Below are 23,334 nucleotides of genomic sequence, written 5' to 3'. Positions count from 1 at the left end.
GAGTGTAATGAATCAGGCCTAGCTACAAGATCAGATTTTCCCGTCTTTAAAACATTTAGGAGGCTCGAGCAGAGGAGGAGTGTCTACGCACACCCTGAGGCATTATTCTGGAGACTTCACACTCAAGGGCCCTGGTTTTTAATACTTGCTGCATTAATAACGTAAATGATTCTGTCATTTGGAAGGCTGAACAATAATGTTTATATTAAAATCGATATAACTCAGGGGACAAATATTTTTTAAATTGTTAAAGCATAAAATATCTAATATACCCTTTTGATTTTTGTACCTCTTTTAAAATTCTGTGTCATGCAATATGTTTTTACCTGAAATCTCAAAATACTCACATAAAATAAATGTTAAAGTTTCAGGTCTCACACTTTTATGATATATCTTTTCTTTATCGCTCTCATATTAAATGATTTTGATATTCAGTTTATCCAACTATTGTCTACTAGATATTTTAGATAGAAAGTCTACATTTCCCTGAGCTTAGATGCTGAAAAACATGAAAATCCAGTTAGTGCCTACCTCTTCTTTGGTATATCAAGATTTCTATTATCATTGATTGATGGATCAGGAGACCTTATGGTTAGAGTAGTGAGCTATAAAACAAAGGAGTATAAATTATGGAGAAAATGAACTTCTTTCATTAGGGTTCTATAAATTACTCTAACACACACACACACACACACACACACACTTCATTTCTTTTAATTTTAGTTTCTGCCACTGTAAAAGACAGAGATGGTAATTCTTGACTGACATATTTTACATAACTGTGAAGAACATTAGATGATATGTGAAATTATACCAATAAAAGGATCTACAAACTGTAATTATTGATAGAGATGATAGAGCTGTTCCAATTCCACTCCACATTAGCCATCTGATACCCCACTTAGTGGTTTTTATAATAGTTAGGGCTCACTTTGGCTAACATTCATGTGATGTTTCTAGCAATGTTTGCTTAGTACCCAAACTAATTTATTTTAAAAGAGACCTTGTAGAACTGAAAAATGAGAAAATAAATGTTTCTTTGAGAAATGGGAGGCCTTAAACATTAATTCAATGAAAAGATGTCCAGATTCTAGCTAAAGTCTGCTGTTTCTTATGTATCTGCTCTGTTTCGTTTTAAAGTTAAAGCTAGAACTGAATCAATGCTACAAAGACATTAAGAAGTTGGGCCAGCTTCACACTAAGGCTTTCTATGAGATGTAAATAAGAAGTATTGAATGATATTTAAAAAGAGAATAACTTTCTTACTATGTCATTTTTTGCTATTTTTTAAATTTACTTAAAATTATCTTGCCTGCCATCTGTCAGACGTGCCTACCATTTGGAGAAAATTGGCTGCGACATAGAAATATAGTGGGCTTGGAATTTTAGTAGCTTGGCCTATAACTAATAGTCATGAGCCATAGGTTTTTAATTTCAACTCTAGGCGTTGCGATAAAGCCCAGAGGACTGTGTTCCCTGACATACTGTGTTCTCCATTTCCGCTATGTATGCAGAATAGATACCTTCCCATTTAGTAAATATCTGAAAATATCCACATTCCCACTTACAGAAGAACAGTCTCACTAACCACAACATCCTATCTTAATAAACGAGGGCATTCTGAACCGCCATTGACATCACCAATTCAAGAAATTGTCAGGTGTATAGAAAAATCAACACTCACATTAATACTCTCTCTAATGACAGATCATATGTAAGTGCATCAGAGATGATCAGTAGTTCGTTTGTACTCAGCTGCTCTGACCTCCTCTGGTAAAGAACTACACAAAGATCTTGATTGATAGTGTGCTTTTACAAAAGAAAGGGAAAGATTAGCCTACTTCCAATGAGCTTTTTACAAGAACATCAGAATTAAAAACAGCATTAGATGGACTTTGGAGATCATTAGTCTTATAATTGACGGTCTCTCAGTGATTTAGTGATGATTTGAAATTCAGGCCTTAGTAATGTCCTCTGCTCTGTAAAGCAGGTCATTTAAGTTAGTGGGTGAGACTGACCTATGTTTTAACTGAATATTTTAGATCTCTGCTCTCTAAAGACATCATTACACACGTATAGTCACACATATCACATGTTATGATAAGGTAGACAAATATTCCCTGAGTTTCTCTTAACCTGCTCTGGCTTCCAGCTTTTCTTATGGTCTGTTGCACAAAAGAACTATACATGCTAAAAATATATTTATGGTTTTATGGTATGTTAGCATAAAGTCAACCATTGTGAAGCACATTCATCTTTCTCATTGATTATAATAACAGCACAATGAATGTGCATCAAAATGTTCAAATTTAAGACCTTGAATTAGAATACCAATCAGGCAAGATTGATCCATAATTAAGGTGCAATCATCCCTTGGGTTTTGCTCAGACACACCAACGTTTGCCCATTTGGTGCTATCACATTGCCTCTTACCCATCCCTTTCCTAGGACTTCTCATCTGTCTCCTTGTTCCTCATTAGCGCCTGCTAATTTACCTTGCTTCTCTTTTGGAATTGTAATTCCTACTCTGGGAACCTTGACTGTGTTAATAATTTTCAACTCTGTGTATGCCTACCACTCCTACTCTAAATTGTTCTGTAGTTTGCCTTGACCTCAATTCATCAGATATTATTTTTGAATCTGAAATAACTTGTGATGTGAAAAGATGTGCACACACTAGCTACCAGCTTTAGGACCCTAGATAGTTTGTTTTCCTCCTAAATCGAGACCTTGGGTATACATTTTATAGGAATAAAGATACCTTTAAAGGAAAACTAAAGAAAAAATTTCAGCCTGCTTGCTGTGACTCTAAAACTGATCACTTTTTAATGAAAAAGAATTCTCAGAGTAAGTCATCAATATGGATGCCGAGTAGCTATGGTTTCTCTCATGGAGGGTAAATTAAATTGAACATCTCAAGGACAAACATCAATAACAGCTTAAATAAACAGAATGTGTTGAGATGAAATGTCACCCCATTTATATTTCAACCTTCTGTGCAAATGCTTCTGCCAATATGTGCTCTGGGCTTTGAAAAGCAAACGTAGAAGTTATTTATTGTCTTCTAAGCCACTGAATGGTAATCATTATAACTTATCATGATAAATTGGTTAGGACTCATTATTGTCCGTCCTTATAAGTTCCCTCAAACCAAACTTTCACATATCTGCATTTTAATGAAAGTGAAATGGTTAAAGGTACAGAAATACTGTCAGGGTTCAATATCCACCTCTCTCTGCCACATGAAATAGCAGTGTCTCCAGAAGTCTGAGAGCCCTGAAGAATCAACTCTAGAACCTCTACAATCAGTTTCTACAGTGTCTACAAGGTGCTAAGAAAATGGACGTTTTGCAGTAGCGGGTGGGATTTCCTTTGTGTTTCTATGACTATTCAGCTGATTCTGAGTTTCTCCTTCCTTTGTGCTCATCTCTGCTCTGTGCCTTAAGTTAACTAGAATGAAATAAGAAGACCTTACCATCTTCTCTAGCACGGTGGGATTAAGATCATTTAAATGTAAAAGATGTAGGTACCTTTCCCCTAACCACCTTCATACTGCCCTGTCCACATGGAACTTAGGCTAGAAAAACGTATGTCTAGGTCTCTACTCACTATTTTCAATTCTGGGACCATCCCCTGTTTCCCCAGTGGTCTCTAATCTCCACACTATGGTGACGCGATGTCTCAAGAGGTTATTTAAAAAGCAAAACATCTTTCTTGGGAGCCATTGGGTTGCAGGTGCCCTTGGGCAACTGGAGCTTCCATTTACTTTTTCCTAAGGCTTTCTCTAATACATCACAAGGCTTTGCTTAAGACATTAGCTCGCATACAGTTTCTTTATCTCTAAAACAGGCCGAGGCATTTTGTTCTTCATGAATTCCCCAGTTCCATTTAGTGCTATAGTTTTGAGTAATTGTTGAATTTACACACAAAGGTGCCCCAAATTGACAGTGTGGCAGTGCGATGCATACCTTTAGAACACTAAACATTCAATGAAAAATTCTGAAGTGCAATGTTAATCTCCTTTAGATTCTGTGACTTTTGTTTGTATTTTAATCCACACAACATTTTTGTTGCTGTCAAAAGAAGTGAAAATGAGATTTGAAAGTCAACTAAAATCACTTTGTATCTGGACAGCATTTAATCTTTAAAATCAATTCACAGATTGCCTATAGCAATAGAAATATTGTTTGTATTAACATTTGATGCAGGGACTGAAAAAATATATCAAATTAGTGTAAACATGAAGTTTAGAATTCCAGGCTTTTTGCAAAAGAAAAAGAAGAAATCACTTATCTGCAGATCTGTTTTTCAGGCAAAGGAAAGAACATATCAAGTTATTATAGCTAATATTATTTCATGACAAAACAGTATACAACTTAGGTTCGAATAACAATAAGATATTGAACATTTATTTCTCCTGATTTTCTGCCCAGTATCTGTCATTTCTGTTGTTGGTATCATCAGGAATTGTTCAGATGACTTCCATCCTGTGGACCTCCTCTGGACAGAGTTAGTCATTATTTTTAATTCTGGGACCATCCCGTCACCCCAGTGGTCTCTGATCTCAGCAATGTGGAGACACAAAGTCCCAAGAGGACAGAAGCTGCTAACCTCCACTTTGTCATGATTGCCTCATCAGAGCCACATTGGCCTGCTTGGAGGTTAGGTCAGAAAGCGCTCCCCGGACTAAGAAATTACAGAAAGAGACCCCACTTGTGAATGACAGATACAACAGAGCTGTACTGCAATATAGCAGGGCCTTGGGAAGAGTGGGTGATTGTAGAAATTTGCCATATCATTGGAGTCTTTTTCATATTGACCCCTTGTAGAAAACATCCATCCCTATCGTCTTAGCATCTCTGTGTTTAAATACTATGTAAAGGGAAAGGGCATTATTAACCGGACTCCGCAAATCCAGAGCGGAGGGAAGACTTGTGACGTCATGCGTTGTGTTTATTGTAGCAGCTATGGAGCTGTGGGGTTGCTTTTTTTAAACAAAATCTCAGTTGTTCAATTTTGCTAATGAGGACTGGGGAACCAGAAGCCCTGGTTTAAGCTTAGTAGCTCAGAGAGGCAGAGAAAGCACACAGATGACCTTCCCGCACAGCAGAGCATCCCCAAATGGGGTTCTCTTTCTTTACTCCATCTCAAAAAACCCTTCAAACGGAATGTCCCTCCCTTCTACTCCCTGTGCCTCTCTCTATCCATCCTCCTGACTTCCTCTTACTCTCTATGGTTCTTTCCTCTCTCCACCTATGTCAACAGGTTGCTTGCTCCACCTCCTGACCTATGACTGACTTTATTTAGTCATATTCATAATAATCACAAAGCTCTGGGATTAAAGGTGTTTGGTAGGACATGGTCAGCAGTCTCACAGACCTGCTACTGTGCATTCCTCACTGTCCTGGAACTCCCCTCACACCGTGATCCAAAAGACATTCTTCATTTTATAAAAATAAAAGAACGAGAAGAAACATGAAGGAAGGGAGAGAAGAAAGAATAGACTGTAGGGTATATGCTAGGGCTGAGCCATACCACAAGTGGGAACAGATTTTCCAGTAAATAACATAATCTCGGAGTTCACATTGTAATCAAATATCCTGCAACATGAACTTAATCTGGATGTCAGTGAGGCAAATGAATGGATGAAGAAATAAATATATAAATGGATGACAAGCAACGTGACATATCAGAACCCTATGTTTTGCAGGCCATGAACCTCCAAAGGTCCTGTGAGCATTAGTTCCCTCCCTTACTGGCCATTGTGGAGATCTGTTCTGTTCTACTGAGTAAATGCATAAGACATGAAATGTCCCTGGAAGATCTCTCTGTGTGTCTCTCTGTCTTTCTCTCTCTCTCTCTCTCTCTCTCTCTCTCTCTCTCTCTCTCTCACACACACACACACACACACACACACACACACACCACATATTAACTTTATTCAGCTATGAAAAAAGAACAAAACCTATCGCTTCTCGGCCTTTTGGCTAAGATCAAGTGAAAAAAGAACAAAACCATGTCATTTAAAGAAAAATGATAAAACCAGAGACCATTGTATTCAACTAAATAAGCAAGACCTAGAAAGACAAATAGGAAGAACAACAATGTCAACCAAGCAGACCCCACCAGAGCTCCCAAGGACTAAACCACCAACCAAAGAGTACTCATGGAGGGACCCATGACTCCAGCCACATATGTAGCAGAGAATGGCTTTGTTGGGCATCATTAGGAGGAGAGTCCCTTGGTCCTGTGAAGTATTGTTTCCCCAATGTAGGGTGATGCTAGGGCATTGAGGTTGGAGTGGGAGGGTGGGAGTGGGAGCATCCTCATAGAAGCAGGAGATGGGGGAGGGGTATGGGACATGGGGGAGAAGGATGACATTTGTAATGTAAATACATAAAATATCCAAGAAAAATTAAATTTTAAAAACAAGACAAATATCACATTTGGTATTTTTCATATCTTGTTTTGAGACTAGACTCGAAATAAAATTTAAAAGGCATGAAAGTATAGGACTATTTAGGAAAGGAATGTAGTCCTTCAGAAGGAAACATATTGACAAGCAAGGGTGATGGGAGTGAATGTGAACAAAGTACATGATATATGTGCACAAAATGTTATAACAAAATGCATCCTGTACAATTACTGTAAACGTATCCATCGTGAAAACTAGGGACAGTATTACTACATATCGACCCACAATGGAGAACTGTGGCCTCTTCAGCTAGTCCAGACTTAGGATGTAACAAGTAAAGAGGTGAGTAGCCATTGAATTATCAGCAATGGACATGATAAGCCAAGCTGAACTGTATAACAAAGACAGATAAGGTCTCTAGGGTGTGCACACACTCCTCTGTTAGATTCTAAACCTTTTAACTAGCTTGGAACTTTTTCTTGACTCTCAACATGACTAGAATGAGGCCTTTTAAAATATGGCTGTCTTGGCTGCTGGTTACTTCCTAAAGAGCTGCTTAAACTTTCCACACTAGTAAATATTTGATGCTTCCATAGAACTGAGCATTCTGATTTTCCTAAGCCTCCGAGATTCAGAGTCCTACCATGCTTGACACTTTATGTAGGTGCTCTTCTGGACAGACCATGGTCTCTGCTGCCTCCAAGCGCAGAGACCATGGTCTGTCCAGAAGAGAAGTGGGGAAATTTTGCTTTGTGTTATTGTTTGCCAAAGATATTTTATGAGAACCCCCTTGCTCTGTTGTTTGCATTTGTGTCTTGTCAAGTATTTCCTGCATTTTCAAAGTCACTTCAAACTCAACTCTCATTAATTCTCCAAGATTTTAAGCCTAAGTCACCAGGATAGCATCAAATACTCAAATGAAACTCTTACTGCCTTTTACCTCATTCACACAAATAAGTCCATAAGGAATCCTCTCATCTCTCATCCCAGAAACTTTACTCAATGGAAATAAAAAAGAGCATTTATGCTCTGCTCCCAGACCGGGTGAGAGAGAGACCCAACCGCCTGGTCAGGTGGGCACTCCTGAGGCTGCAGAGCGGAAGAGACCACCAACACTGCTCACCCCTGCCCACATCCCTGGCCCAAGAGGAAACTGTATAAGGCCTCTGGGCTCCCGTGGGGGAGGGCCCAGGAGCGGCAGGACCCCTGCGCCTGAGACACCACCGGAACCTGAAAGAAACAGACCGGAAAAACAGTTCTCTGCACCCAAATCCCGTGGGAGGGAGAGCTAAACCTTCAGAGAGGCAGACAAGCCTGGGAAACCAGAAGAGACTGCTCCCTGCACACACATCTCGGACGCCAGAGGAAAAAGCCAAAGACCATCTGGAACCCTGGTGCACTGAAGCTCCCGGAAGGGGCGGCACAGGTTTTCCTGGTTGCTGCCGCTGCAGAGAGCCCCTGGGCAGCACCCCACGAGCGAACCTGAGCCTCGGGACCACAGGTAAGACCAAAATTTCTGCTGCACGAAAGCTGCCTGGTGAGCTTGGGACACACGGAAGCAGAATTTCTCTAGGACCGGGCACGTTCTGTGTTTACCGGAAGTCCCACACCCGCGGATCCCGGCCCGCAGCAGCTCTCTGCTCCCAGACCCGGTGAGAGAGAGACCCAACCGCCTGGTCAGGTGGGTACTCCTGAGGCTGCAGAGCAGAAGAGACCACCAACACTGCTCACCCCTGCCCACATCCCTGGCCCAAGAGGAAACTGTATAAGGCCTCTGGGCTCCCGTGGGGGAGGGCCCAGGAGCGGCAGGACCCCTGCGCCTGAGACACCGCCGGAACCTGAAAGAAACAGACCGGATAAACAGTTCTCTGCACCCAAATCCCGTGGGAGGGAGAGCTAAACCTTCAGAGAGGCAGACAAGCCTGGGAAACCAGAAGAGACTGCTCCCTGCACACACATCTCGGGCGCCAGAGGAAAAAGCCAAAGACCATCTGGAACCCTGGTGCACTGAAGCTCCCGGAAGGGGCAGCACAGGTCTTCCTGATTGCTGCCGCTGCAGAGAGCCCGTGGGCAGCACCAAATGAGCGAACTTGAGCCTCAGGACCACAGGTAAGACCAAATTTTCTGCTGCAAGAAAGCTGCCTGGTGAACTCAAGACACAGGCCCACAGGAACAGCTGAAGACCTGTAGAGAGGAAAAACTACACGCCCGAAAGCAGAACACTCTGTCCCCATAACTGACTGAAAGAGAGGAAAACAGGTCTACAGCACTCCTGACACACAGGCTTATAGGACAGTCTAGCCACTGTCAGAAATAGCAGAACAAAGTAACACTACAGATAATCTGATGGCGAGAGGCAAGCGCAGGAACCCAAGCAACAGAAACCAAGACTACATGCCATCATCGGAGCCCAATTCTCCCACCAAAGCAAACACGGAATATCCAAACACACCAGAAAAGCAAGATCTAGTTTCAAAATCATATTTGATCATGATGCTGGAGGACTTCAAGAAAGACATGAACACACTTAGGGAAGCACAGGAAAACATTAATAAACAAGTAAAAGCCTACAGAGAGGAATCGCAAAAATCCCTGAAAGAATTCCAGGAAAACACAAACAAACAGTTGAAGGAATTAAAAATGGAAATAGAAGCAATCAAGAAAGAACACATGGAAACAACCCTGGATATAGAAAACCAAAAGAAGAGACAAGGAGCTGTAGATACAAGCTTCACCAACAGAATACAAGAGATGGAAGAGAGAATCTCAGGAGCAGAAGATTCCATAGAAATGATTGACTCAACTGTCAAAGATAATGTAAAGCGGAAAAAGCTACTGGTCCAAAACATACAGGAAATCCAGGACTCAATGAGAATATCAAACCTAAGGATAATAGGTATAGAAGAGAGTGAAGACTCCCAGCTCAAAGGACCAGTAAATATCTTCAACAAAATCATAGAAGAAAACTTCCCTAACCTAAAAAAAGAGATACCCATAGACATACAAGAAGCCTACAGAACTCCAAATAGATTGGACCAGAAAAGAAACACCTCCCGTCACATAATTGTCAAAACACCAAACGCACAAAATAAAGAAAGAATATTAAAAGCAGTAAGGGAAAAAGGTCAAGTAACATATAAAGGGAGACCTATCAGAATCACACCAGACTTCTCGCCAGAAACTATGAAGGCCAGAAGATCCTGGAGTGATGTTATACAGACCCTAAGAGAACACAAATGCCAGCCCAGGTTACTGTATCCAGCAAAACTCTCAATTAACATTGATGGAGAAACCAAGATATTCCATGACAAAACCAAATTTACACAATATCTTTCTACAAATCCAGCACTACAAAGGATAATAAATGGTAAAGCCCAACATAAGGAGGCAAGCTATACCCTAGAAGAAGCAAGAAACTAATCGTCTTGGCAATAAAACAAAGAGAATGAAAGCACACAAACATAACCTCACATCCAAATACGAATATAAAGGGAAACAATAATCACTATTCCTTAATATCTCTCAATATCAATGGCCTCAACTCCCCAATAAAAAGACATAGATTAACAAACTGGATACGCAACGAGGACCCTGCATTCTGCTGCCTACAGGAAACACACCTCAGAGACAAAGACAGACACTACCTCAGAGTGAAAGGCTGGAAAACAACTTTCCAAGCAAATGGTCAGAAGAAGCAAGCTGGAGTAGCCATTCTAATATCAAATAAAATCAATTTCCAACTAAAAGTCATCAAAAAAGATAAGGAAGGACACTTCATATTCATCAAAGGAAAAATCCACCAAGATGAACTCTCAATCCTAAATATCTATGCCCCAAATACAAGGGCACCTACATACGTAAAAGAAACCTTACTAAAGCTCAAAACACACATTGCACCTCACACAATAATAGTGGGAGATTTCAACACCCCACTCTCATCAATGGACAGATCATGGAAACAGAAATTAAACAGTGATGTCGACAGACTAAGAGAAGTCATGAGCCAAATGGACTTAACGGATATTTATAGAACATTCTATCCTAAAGCAAAAGGATATACCTTCTTCTCAGCTCCTCATGGTACTTTCTCCAAAATTGACCATATAATTGGTCAAAAAACGGGCCTCAACAGGTACAGAAAGATAGAAATAATCCCATGCGTGCTATCGGACCACCACGGCCTAAAACTGGTCTTCAATAACAATAAGGGAAGAATGCCCACATATACGTGGAAATTGAACAATGCTCTACTCAATGATAACCTGGTCAAGGAAGAAATAAAGAAAGAAATTAAAAACTTTTTAGAATTTAATGAAAATGAAGATACAACATACTCAAACTTATGGGACACAATGAAAGCTGTGCTAAGAGGAAAACTCATAGCGCTGAGTGCCTGCAGAAAGAAACAGGAAAGAGCATATGTCAGCAGCTTCACAGCACACCTAAAAGCTCTAGAACAAAAAGAAGCAAATACACCCAGGAGGAGTAGAAGGCAGGAAATAATCAAACTCAGAGCTGAAATCAACCAAGTAGAAACAAAAAGGACCATAGAAAGAATCAACAGAACCAAAAGTTGGTTCTTTGAGAAAATCAACAAGATAGATAAACCCTTAGCCAGACTAACGAGAGGACACAGAGAGTGCGTCCAAATTAACAAAATCAGAAATGAAAAGGGAGACATAACTACAGATTCAGAGGAAATTCAAAAAATCATCAGATCTTACTATAAAAACCTATATTCAACAAAATTTGAAAATCTTCAGGAAATGGACAATTTCCTAGACAGATACCAGGTATCGAAGTTAAATCAGGAACAGATAAACCAGTTAAACAACCCCATAACTCCTAAGGAAATAGAAGCAGTCATTAAAGTTCTCCCAACCAAAAAGAGCCCAGGTCCAGACGGGTTTAATGCAGAATTCTATCAAACCTTCATAGAAGACCTTATACCAATATTATCCAAACTGTTCCACAAAATTGAAACAGATGGAGCCCTACCGAATTCCTTCTACGAAGCCACAATTACTCTTATACCTAAACCACACAAAGACACAACAAAGAAAGAGAACTTCAGACCAATTTCCCTTATGAATATCGACGCAAAAATACTCAATAAAATTCTGGCAAACCGAATTCAAGAGCACATCAAAACAATCATCCACCATGATCAAGTAGGCTTCATCCCAGGCATGCAGGGATGGTTTAATATACGGAAAACCATCAACGTGATCCATTATATAAACAAACTGAAAGAACAGAACCACATGATCATTTCATTGGATGCTGAGAAAGCATTTGACAAAATTCAACACCCCTTCATGATAAAAGTCTTGGAAAGAATAGGAATTCAAGGCCCATACCTAAACATAGTAAAAGCCATATACAGCAAACCAGTTGCTAACATTAAACTAAATGGAGAGAAACTTGAAGCAATCCCACTAAAATCAGGGACTAGACAAGGCTGCCCACTCTCTCCCTACTTATTCAATATAGTTCTTGAAGTTCTAGCCAGAGCAATCAGACAACAAAAGGAGATCAAAGGGATACAGATCGGAAAAGAAGAGGTCAAAATATCACTATTTGCAGATGACATGATAGTATACTTAAGTGATCCCAAAAGTTCCACCAGAGAACTACTAAAGCTGATAAACAACTTCAGCAAAGTGGCTGGGTATAAAATTAACTCAAATAAATCAGTTGCCTTCCTCTATACAAAAGAGAAACAAGCCGAGAAAGAAATTAGGGAACGACACCCTTCATAATAGACCCAAATAATATAAAGTACCTCGGTGTGACTTTAACCAAGCAAGTAAAAGATCTGTACAATAAGAACTTCAAGACACTGAGGAAAGAAATTGAAGAAGACCTCAGAAGATGGAAAGATCTCCCATGCTCATGGATTGGCAGGATTAATATAGTAAAAATGGCCATTTTACCAAAAGCAATCTACAGATTCAATGCAATCCCCATCAAAATACCAATCCAATTCTTCAAAGAGTTAGACAGAACAATTTGCAAATTCATCTGGAATAACAAAAAACCCAGGATAGCTAAAGCTATCCTCAACAATAAAAGGACTTCAGGGGGAATCACTATCCCTGAACTCAAGCAGTATTACAGAGCAATAGTGATAAAAACTGCATGGTATTGGTACAGAGACAGACAGATAGACCAATGGAATAGAATTGAAGACCCAGAAATGAACCCACACACCTATGGTCACTTGATTTTTGACAAAGGAGCCAAAACCATCCAATGGAAAAAAGATAGCATTTTCAGCAAATGGTGCTGGTTCAACTGGAGGGCAACATGTAGAAGAATGCAGATCGATCCATGCTTATCACCCTGTACAAAGCTTAAGTCCAAGTGGATCAAGGACCTCCACATCAAAGCAGACACACTCAAACTAATAGAAGAAAAAGTGGGGCAGCATCTCGAATACATGGGCACTGGAGAAAATGTGCTGAACAAAACACCAATGGCTTATGCTCTAAGATCAAGAATCGACAAATGGGATCTCATAAAACTGCAAAGCTTCTGTAAGGCAAAGGACACTGTGGTTAGGACAAAACGGCAACCAACAGATTGGGAAAAGATCTTTACCAATCCTACAACAGATAGAGGCCTTATATCCAAAATATACAAAGAACTCAAGAAGTTAGACCGCAGGGAAACAAATAACCCTATTAAAAAATGGGGTTCAGAGCTAAACAAAGAATTCACAGCTGAGGAATGCCGAATGGCCGAGAAACACCTAAAGAAATGTTCAACATCTTTAGTCATAAGGGAAATGCAAATCAAAACAACCCTGAGATTTCACCTCACACCAGTGAGAATGGCTAAGATCAAAAACTCAGGTGACAGCAGATGCTGGCGAGGATGTGGAGAAAGAGGAACACTCCTCCATTGTTGGTGGGATTGCAGACTGGTAAAACCATTCTGGAAATCAGTCTGGAGGTTCCTCAGAAAATTGGACATTGAACTGCCTGAGGATCCAGCTATACCTCTCTTGGGCATATACCCAAAAGATGCCTCAACATATAAAAGAGACACGTGCTCCAATATGTTCATCGCAGCCTTATTTATAATAGCCAGAAACTGGAAAGAACCCAGATGCCCTTCAACAGAGGAATGGATACAGAAAATGTGGTACATCTACACAATGGAATATTACTCAGCTATCAAAAACAACGAGTTTATGAAATTCGTAGGCAAATGGTTGGAACTGGAAAATATCATCCTGAGTGAGCTAACCCAATCACAGAAAGACATACATGGTATGCACTCATTGATAAGTGGCTATTAGCCCAAATGCTTGAATTACCCTAGATCCCTAGAACAAACGAAACTCAAAACGGATGATCAAAATGTGAATGCTTCACTCCTTCTTTAAATGAGGAAAAAGAATACCCTTGGCAGGGAAGGGAGAGGCAAAGATTAAAACAGAGACTGAAGGAACACCCATTCAGAGCCTGCCCCACATGTGGCCCATACATATACAGCCACCCAATTAGACAAGATGGATGAAGCAAAGAAGTGCAGACCGACAGGAGCCGGATGTAGATCTCTCCTGAGAGACACAGCCAGAATACAGCAAATACAGAGGTGAATGCCAGCAGCAAACCACTGAACTGAGAATAGGTCCCCTATTGAAGGAATCAGAGAAAGAACTGGAAGAGCTTGAAGGGGCTCGAGACCCCAAAAGTACAACAATGCCAAGCAATCAGAGCTTCCAGGGACTAAGCCACTACCTAAAGACTATACATGGACTGACCCTGGACTCTGACCCCATAGGTAGCAATGAATATCCTAGTAAGAGCACCAGTGGAAGGGGAAGCCCTGGGTCCTGCTAAGACTGAACCCCCAGTGAACTAGTCTATGGGGGGAGGGCGGCAATGGGGGGAGGGTTGGGAGGGGAACACCCATAAGGAAGGGGAGGGGGGAGGGGGATGTTTGCCCGGAAACCGGGAAAGGGAATAACACTCGAAATGTATATAAGAAATACTCAAGTTAATAAAAAAAAAAAGAGCATTTATACACAAGTAAATAACACAAGGGAAATATATTGAGCTGGCAGGCCCACCAGCCTGTGGGGCATGCCAAGATGTGTTTGAAGTTTAGATTAGGCTCAGCTAGGCATATGACTCAATAAAGTTGTTAATTTTAATATTCATATTCTAGTATCAAAATCTAGATTATCCCCTTTGAAATATATGAATAGTTATCTAACATTATCCCTTAACCCAATGAAACTTTTTAATTGAAACAGAATACTAGAATACTACAGTGGAAAGAACTTAGATATGAGTTCAAATCCTAGATCAGCCTTAAAATAGCATCATGTTTTAAAAGGCCTATTTTTTCTTCAATAGAAAAATGACAGTATAACCCATGTATAGAGTTATAGGAGGAACAAAAGAAGAATTGTGTAGAAGGAAACTTGCATGCTTCAACTATGACATATCAGGTTTATGTTGCAAGAAAGCCTATGTTTTGCAGCCCATGGACCTCCATAGGTCCTGGGAGCAGTAGTTCCCTCCCTTGCTGGCCATTGTGGAGATCTGTTCTTTTCTACTGAGTCACTGCATAGGGCATGAAATAACCCTGGGAGACTATGCTGTCAAAGTAGCATTTGACTCAATTATGAGTGCAAAGATAGAAGCAGGGTGTCCGTGTAACTTATTTGTGCATGTCAATGACACCAACAATGAGATACAGGCTAAGAACACCATTGTAAGTAAAATGGCACCACTTATCAAATTGTAGCAATGTAGATTAGTTACACAGGTCTGTAGTAAAATTATATCAGAAAAACAAATCAAGATGAACAGAATCAAATAAAAAAGCAGGCCTGACGATGTACCAAACAAATGAAAAATGCTGTACCCTTACCTAGACTCCATTTTTTTTAAAAAAGGGCATCTAACATGATGTAATAACAACCCTTCCACCTGACATCCAATCACCTGGTGTGTGCATTTATCAAGAGGAGTCCTGATAGTCCCCAGGGCTTCAGCTCAGCAAGTTCCCCACGGACTGACACCACCTTGTCGAATTGCCATCTGTCTATCCATCTGTGTGACTGGCTAAATGCCCACTCAGGCTGGGTTCAGCACCTCACCTGTAGTCCATTGCCTCTGCGGCTGAGATTGACACTCTTTGCTCAATGCAGCTTGCCCCCAGCATCTTTCCAACCACATCCATTAATGTATAGAGGTTTACAGTGACTCTCTTTAGAGTTCTGCCTGTCTCTAGTAAAACATTTGAATTTGAATTCGATGGCCTCTTCAACCTTTGTTTAGCCATCCTAGAAACTATACATTGTTGCATGAAGTGTAAAATGTGATTGAGAATGCCTACATTAATTTAAACTATAATAAAGAATCCTGTGAATGCTAGCAGGCAGCCACCAAAGGAAACTAGGAATACTTGGTAAATTACAATCAATGAAAGTGACATAGCATGTTTATTTACCATTTTTCAATACATTCTGACACTGTGGGAAGACATAAACCTGTCTGTTTTAGGCTGCTCAGAACAATCATACTATATTAAAAGGGTAATTTTTACATGTCAAGATTTTTTATTGGGAAATTTAAGTGTCATTAAATATATTATTTATATATTGTATATTATTGAATTACTATTTATTTTTATGATGATGTAGAAAAAGAATATGAACTAGTAAATGATGTCCCTTCTACAAAGTGCTTTAAAAAGTTAAAAAAAAAGCCTTCAGGAAAGCATGTGATATTAGCCCAAGAGTTATTGGACACTAGGAATGTACACATTTTGGGGTCCTGGAGACAGAACTAAGAGATGACACAAATAATCCAGCCCTCATAGATGGAAGGGGGACAATAAACAGATGCAGTGTTGAACACAGAGAACTGGGGCAGGGACATCTTGATGAGAGCAGAGAACACCAGTGGAGAGATGGAGGAGTCCTCTCTGAGAATGTGGCATAGAAATAGATGCTTGACAATCAGAAGGAGTTTGCAGTATAGTAAGGGAAACTGTGCTGAGAACAGGACACAGCCAACACAGGCCCAGGAGGAAGTAGCTAAGCCTAGAGTCTGGAGGGAAAAACAGTACAATGAGTGTGGTAAAGTGAAAGAAAGAAATCAACACAGGTCTGAGCTAGCATCTTAGAGAAAGATGGTTTTCTTCCATTACATTTGTGTCGCTTAGAATGCCAGCAAAATTTCTTCTTGCAGTCCATATTTCACAATGGTGTGGAACCTGTCCTCATTAGTAGTATCAACTTCTATTCCCCATCCAAACTATGTCACTGACACACACTAATCTTGATTTCTCAAAGATCCTTAATTATAGTATAGCTAAAGGACCCATCTTTGCATAAAAGAATTAAAATATATTTTTCAGAAAGAGAAGGCTGTACTACTGGCCTCTTGAAATTTTCCCTGGACCTAAATTGATATCCTTGCTTGATGTGCACAATAATGACTCCATCTGCTTCACTCCCCTTCCTTCTACTAACTACAAGGCCTTGTCTCTCTCTTTCTCTCACTCTATGTGTGTGTGTGTGTGTGTGTTTATCTGCACGCATATGAATGTGTGCATGCACATGCATGTGTACCCACATGAGTTTGTGTGTTTGTGCATGTGTGTTCATGTGTGTGTGTGCATGCATGTGATTGTGTGTATAATGTTCACTGTCGTATATAGATTAAGGATATGATTTGATTACTCTTTTGATTTTTCCTTTTGAAAAACAAAACAATCTTGATGTACTTTACAACAAATGCTTGACCAAGACTGGAGATGAGAGGATATTAGAGGAATTGACTTAAATTCAAATGCTTTCCCCATTAGGGGAACCTCTGAACTGAAACCACATTTGAACTTCTCTGGTGCAGACTTAGGTGAACTAATGGGCTATATTCTAATATATTCTAGTGACAGTGGCACTAATGACACTGCCATTCTCTTTTTGAGTCCCATTGTTCTGCAATGACACAGAATGCATCAGGAGAGGCTTGATTTACCAAAGATGCTATTCTCTGACCTGTCTTCCCCTCAATGTGCCTGTTTGAAGTAGACTATGCACCATTTTGACACCTTTCTCCTCACTTAGAAATTAATGCAGAAATTCCTAATCCATGTGCTTCATAGAGCTTTGATGGAACATATATGAAACCTGCTGTCTACCCACTTATTTCCCCTTCCATTTTATAAGCATCAGTGTAGTGTGTGTGTGTGTGTGTGTGTGTGTGTGTGTGTGTTGTAAAATCTCATCTATCTTTGCAAATACTTTTGAGGACTTAAAACTTGTTCTAAAACAATTGACAATTTGACAAGTGAAGAATAAACAAAAAGAGTATTTGATGGTTCAAATATGTATAGGCAAAAACTCAATAAAGTAGATACATAATCATTTTAGTTTGGTAGATATAAAATTGTATTTATGGTACAGATACTTTTGTACTATTTAGATATGGCAAGATAACAATTAAATGGGACATACAGCATTATAAAAAATGTCTAAAGTCTATAAATCAATTCTACTGTTTCTCAGCTATAAATAAGAACATATTAAAATATCTCAGTTATTGTCACATTATTTGAAAGTAAGGGATTTATGGTAGAAACACACTTGCTGCTTCAATAATCTTGGAAAATGATTTCAGGCTAATGTCATCTGAATTCTATTACATTTATGACTGTTCTTCCTTCTCATCATGAAACTCCTAATGTTATCAGATGTTTTCAGCTGAATATGAGACAATTACTGTTATGATTGGGAAGTTATTAATGCCATACATGACCTGTTCAAGGGATGGGAAATTGAAAGTAAGTTGTTTACATTTATATCTTGTTAGCAAGAGAGTTTGAATGACATGCTATTAATTTCATGAAATTGAAAACGTATAATAGAATCAATTGTAACTAGTCCTTCCTACAATAGCTTTAGATTCCAAAAAAATCTATTATTACATTACTACTCAAAAAGCTGCTGTTCAAAGCCACTTTATGTTTCCTTTTAGAAATCTAACGTGTTCTGAACCAAAATTGTGTTTATCTGGAATCAGATGGTGTGACAAAATGGGAAAGTGGGGATACCAAGTGGAAATCAGTCAAATGCAACATTCATGGAGCTGGACAACACTGAGCAAATAACTGACATGCTACAAGCAGTATATCCAAGAATTTTATTCTCATCTTTCCTCAATAAATAAGGACATGGACCCCCACCTTATATTGGCCTTCTCTATGTCTCTTAAGGTATCAGGAATATAAAAACAGTCTCACCTTACTAATTGTGAAATATGAGGGAACCTTCCAGACTGTTTTCCAGGTCATTGCTTTCCATTGTTTATTCAAGATTTAATTATAATCTTATTTAATAGTTTCTTATTTGAAAAGACCTTAGGTAATATATTGGCTTTAGCTTATAAGAATAGATTTTAAAAAATGAAGATGTGGTATACAGGTATATATCATAATTGATAACTACATATAAATACATAAAGGATATGAGAAACAAATCTTCAAAGTAGCCTGGTTTAGAAGTCTTGTGCATTATTAAGATCTGTGCTGGCTTCTGAAAGGAAAGTTTATGATAGAAAAAGATAACAGAGCCCACTGACGTCTACACTATGTCACTAGTTCTGGAAGGCAAGAGCAATTCTGGTATGCACAATGCCTTGGCCCAGAATCCAGTCAGTCTAACCCTCAAACAAAGACATTCTAAGCCCTTGCTCTCTTCCTGTCTCATATTTGCTGTTCGGGAGTTTTTTGTTTTTGTTTTTGTTTTTGTTGCTGTTTTTTACTCATGTAATTTATATTCCACTCACTGCCCCCTCCCTGGATTCCCTCCCACACTTCTCTCCATCCCTTTTCCCCTTATTCTCTGAGCAGGTGGGGGCTTCCTAGGTACATAAAGTCTGTGGGGCTAAGCACATCCTCTCCCACTGAGGCCAGACAAAGCAGCCCAGCTAGAACTTATGACACATACAGGAAACAACAACTTTTGGTATAGACTCTGCTCCAGTTGTTCAGGACCCACATGAAGGCCAAGCTGCTCATCTGTTACATATGAGCAGGAAGGCCTGGGGCCAGCTTGTGTGTGCTCTCTGGTTGGTAGCTCAGTCTCTGAGAGCCCTAAGGGTCCTGGTTTGCTGACTCTGTTGTTCTTCCTGTGGAGTTCCTATCCTCTTCAGGGCTGCAATCTTTCCCCCGTACTGTCATAAAAGACCTCAAGCTCCATCCACTGTTTGCCTGTGGGTGTCTGCATCTGTCTGAGGCAGCTGCTGGGTGGAGCCTCTCAGTTCTGAAGATTCTTAACTGCTCTCTTCCAAAAGACCTGCCTCACACAGTGCAAACATTTCCTTTGTTTAGGGCAAAGACTAAAATCTCAGATGTTCCAGGTTCTTCCCACTGACCCTGACAAGCCCCACCACTGAAACACACACACACACACACACACACACACACACACACACACACACACACACACACACACACCCCTTGCCAGGCCCTCTTATTACTTCCAGTTTTCTGTATTGCATCTTTTGAAGAACTTAAGCTGCCTACCTTCCATTTTGGGGACTTTGGATATATTACTCTGTCTGAAATTCACTTCTTTTCTGTTTTTCCTAGTTTAATCTCACTTATCTTACTTATCGCTGTTTAAATAATTTTCCTCGTAAGTATTGCCTTTGATTATAGATTAGACCAGTGCCCCCCGATAACATCATGAACTCCCCCTTTTCATACCATTTTTCATAGTAACTATGCATTAATTTGTATGACTCACCCTACCAATTTTGAGTGGCCTGGGACTTTTTGGGGAGACTTCATAAGCAATTGTTAAATAAATAAGTAAGGACTGGTGTTATGAATCCAAAGTCCTATTGTATAGAGCAGTTTATAAAATTATCTTGTGACACTATTGTACAGGGTAGCAGAAGTTATTATACTATTCAAACAGCTTCTTACAGTTTGGTTTTACATGAACTCCTTTTGTGCTTAATTGATAGCTCACATACAAAAGAATCAAGGAAATATTTTACTTAAAGGACATGTTTGTGCACTGGAGAATGGGCTCAGTGGTTAAAAACACTTACTGTTCCCAAATAGGTCCTGGGTTGGTAGCCAGCACATATATGAAACAGCTCACCACTACCTGTAATTATAGTTCCAAGAAACCCTATACACTGTGGCCTCTATGGGCATATGTATGCAATTTGTGCACACACACGTACAGATAACCTACCAGATAAACCTAAAAAAAAAAGAATAAAAAAATAAGTTTGGCTTCCATTGAAGAGAAGCATTTTTCTTATTCCAAGAGTTAAGGAAATACATTTAGTTATATTATTTAAGATGTTCATTAGTAACTACTCCTGAAAGTGTCCTCGAACTCAGCTTGTAAATCAGGATGGCTTCAAATACATAGAAATCCTCCAGCTTCTGCCTTCAGAAAGCTAGGTTTAAGGTGTGTGCCTATACACCAGGCCAATTTTTCTATTTTTAAGCAAAATTCCTTTTAGTATGAATAGTATCTCCAATTATTTTTAATATGAATGATAGTATTACCAATTAGCTAAAGTTCCATTTGTTTCTTGTATTTTCCATGATTTTTCACTATTCTAATAACTTAATTTACTGAGTAATTACTGAACTGAGTGTCCTGAAATCAACACCATGACATCCCCCATTTTCCCAAGCGAAATCCACAAGCGCATTCTTCTTTCTTATCCTTTGATTCTTTCACTGTGCAGATTGCTATGAGTTACAGAACTGTAGGCAGTGGATATCTCTACCACCACTGTGTTTCCTCCTGTGAGTATTTTTGTTCCCCTTTCTAAGAACTGAAGCATCCATTCTCCCGTCTTCCTTCTTCTTGGACTTCATGTGGTCTGTATCTTTGGTAATCCAAGCTTTGGGGCTAATATCCACTTACCAGTGAGTGCATACCCTGTGTGTTCTTTTGTGATTGGGTTACCTCACTCAGGATATTTTCTAGTTCTTTCCATTTGCCTATGAATTTTAGGAAGTCATTGTTTTTAATGACACTTGAAATGGTAAAGAAATCTAAGGCTGAAAAGTAACTTTTTGATATAAAAAAAGTAAGTAGGAAATTCGAAAGCTTCTACCTTTTAATAGCTGTTTGTGAAACAAGAGTCATATGCCATGTTCCAAAAATTCATTTGTGATAATGGCATAAAGCTCAAGATTAAATTATTCTGAAACACCTCAAAAGTTCCAAAATATTCTAATGATGATAAACATAACTTTCATTTAACTTTTTACAAACATAAGCCCTAATGGAGGAGTTAGAGAAAGGATTGAAGGAGCTGAAAGGGTTTGCATCCCCATAAGAACAACAATACCAACCAACCAGAGCTCCCAGGGACTAAACCACCATCCAGACTATACATGGACAGACCCATGGCTCCAGCTGCATATGTAGCAGAGGACGGCTTTATGGGGAATCAATGGGAGGAGAAGGGAATGTCAGGGTGGCGAGGCAGAAAGGGGTGGGTAAGTGGGGAACACCCTCATAGAAGCAAGGGGAGGGCAGATGGGATAGGGGGTTTATGGATGGGAAACCAGGAATTTGGATAACATTTGAAATGCAAATAAAAATATCTAATAAAAAAACCCCAAAAAACTAACCAAACAAAAAAACCAAAAACATAGATATATCTCAATGATTTGGAACAGTTCTATCGGGTTGCCATTTTGTCTGTCCTCAAAGGAAACTGCTGAAAAGTGATTTTCTTTTTCTTTCACCAGTCCTTAGTGTTGTAGGACTCTCCCTTCAGGCATCGGGGTTTGGTTGAGGCTTACAAAAAGAAGACAAAGAACCAATAATGAGCCTCGGAAGATTCCCCTTCTAGACTAACACATATAGTCCACCTCCATCAGTGGCAGTTCAAAACCAAAATGTCAGACAACGGCAGCAACAACAACAACAATAATAATGATATAAACCAAGTTTTCAATGGAAAGTAGGAATATAAATATAATTCAAGTAAGTGTTGAGCTTCAATGCTTGACTTCCGAGGTTTGTAAAATACTTTTTTACAAGTGTAGAGGTATCTTCACTTTAGTTAGTATAATTCAGATGCCCTTTTTAGAGTGTATATGTGGGACTGGTGAAGCCAGGCTGATAGGACTCAAGTTCAATGAGAATTTCAGGAGACAACTCAAGAAAGAAAAAGAAAAAGTTAGCTAGAAAAGCTGATCATGTGGGAATCTCCACTACAGCAGTGTTCAACTGAAAGTTTCATAAGGAATGGTATCTTTAAATGCAAATTTCAAAGCCACCCTTGGAAGTGAAATAAGAAATAGGCTGTGAGGCTTTAGAAGTCTCCAAAAGTGCCTCACACATATAGCATGCATAGAGGAGGGATTCACACAACTGATGGGTAGAACCCCTACCCGCTCTGTCAATTGGAGTCTGGCCAAAGTGACAGTGGTATCAGGTAGATACCAAGGAATGTACCAGACAAAGGAGAAGCACAAAGACCGGCCTGCTCAGCTGCTGCACCTGACGAGAGTGTGGACACACAGACATATGAATGCTCCTGCAATTCCCAGAACAAATGGACAAACAGTGGCTATACCCAAGTAAGCTGGTTCCTATGGATGTGTAAGAACTCACAAACGAAGTGTCTGGTATGGTGCACACACAGATGGGGAGCCAGCGATGTCAGAGCTGGGTGCCAGCACTGAAGATGGTACCATTTGTACCCACAGCCTGGAGAGGCCTGAGGGAAACAGCAGGCACATTTGTGACTCATGGATTTCACAGATTGATTCCTGATTCATACTGATCTTTTAATCCTCACATTCCTCAGTCACTTTCATTAGTTGTCACTACAGAGTCAGTCTCTCCTGAAACATCACAGATGAGACTATTAATGTATTCTCCAAAAATTGTACTT

General features: G+C 39.7%; 1 protein-coding gene across 5 annotated transcripts in view; it reads left to right on the top strand.

The window, feature by feature from the left end:
- Gabrb1 (gamma-aminobutyric acid type A receptor subunit beta1) overlaps positions 1-23,334 on the top strand; it is a 483,582-nt gene that overhangs the window by 57,667 nt on the left and 402,581 nt on the right. The window lies entirely within an intron of this gene.

Source organism: Rattus norvegicus, chromosome 14 (assembly GCF_036323735.1).
Source record: "Rattus norvegicus strain BN/NHsdMcwi chromosome 14, GRCr8, whole genome shotgun sequence".
Classification (NCBI taxonomy): domain Eukaryota; kingdom Metazoa; phylum Chordata; class Mammalia; order Rodentia; family Muridae; genus Rattus; species Rattus norvegicus.
This window is presented reverse-complemented; position numbering and strand designations above follow the sequence as displayed.